Source organism: Penaeus monodon, chromosome 27 (genome assembly GCF_015228065.2).
Source record: "Penaeus monodon isolate SGIC_2016 chromosome 27, NSTDA_Pmon_1, whole genome shotgun sequence".
Lineage (NCBI taxonomy): Eukaryota > Metazoa > Arthropoda > Malacostraca > Decapoda > Penaeidae > Penaeus > Penaeus monodon.
The window spans coordinates 11,558,210-11,559,202 of record NC_051412.1 but is presented as its reverse complement, the minus strand read 5'-3'; positions in this window follow the sequence as shown (position 1 = coordinate 11,559,202).

Sequence of the window (993 nt, the reverse complement as noted above, 5' to 3'; positions counted from 1 at the left end):
TAAATTTGAATATTAAATTTTGTTATAATTTTATCACCTATGGTAAAATGGTTTATTAACATGATGCTTGTCAGCAGAATTATGTAGAAAATGATGGCCGCATTGTGATTAAAACTTATGTGTACTTACCTATGCCCAAGGACTAGATTGCAATAGAGCTCCTCTGAATAGATTACGCCTGTCTGCAATCCATACAGAGAGTGACTATCGTGATGTTATACTAATATAACCTGTCAGTATATTACTGATATGTTTAGTTTCATATTACTATATCTATACAAGCAAATTGTTTATAATCCCCAATGTTACCCAAGAGCAACATGGTGTATTTATGGCCCCCGACGCATTTATGAGTGCTGTCCCAACGCCTGCACCTTATGTCTTTCCTCCACAATATATCTTAGAAACACCGAGCATTACCTGTGAAAATGAGAATATCCACTCAGCAATGGCAAGGGAATTGAACGGAGAAGTGTCAATGACCAACACCTCAATTCTCACGGTAGCAGCTTCCATGGAGGTTAGTACATTATTGTCTAATGCCACAATGGATTCATTAGCTTTGTAATTAGCACCCTTGTCATATAATTCAGCACTGGGAGCTGGAAGTCCAACCAACCCCTTCCCAAAGTTGGTTAGGATGTGATGTTGCATTTATTCAAGGAATGGGGGATGAAATGGTGTCCCTTTGGGCCGATTGTAGTTGACTTGAAAGCATGGATTAATAATCGCATGATCTAATAAGTTTTCTGCTCAGACCTCAACTTTCCTGAAACCAAGACCGAATCAAGGTCTGCTAATGCCTTAAGTAAAGCTCAAATTTGATGATTTATTGATTTTAGTAATGTTTAATTTCTTTCCGAAATTGCTACTTTAGCCAAAGTTGTATATCAGCCTTTCCAACACTAGCACATTCCAACGGTGGCCACTCAATCCTTTCTGACGATGCCCTTTTGGCCCACCCAAACGGTGCCCTTTTATATTTCCAGTGGT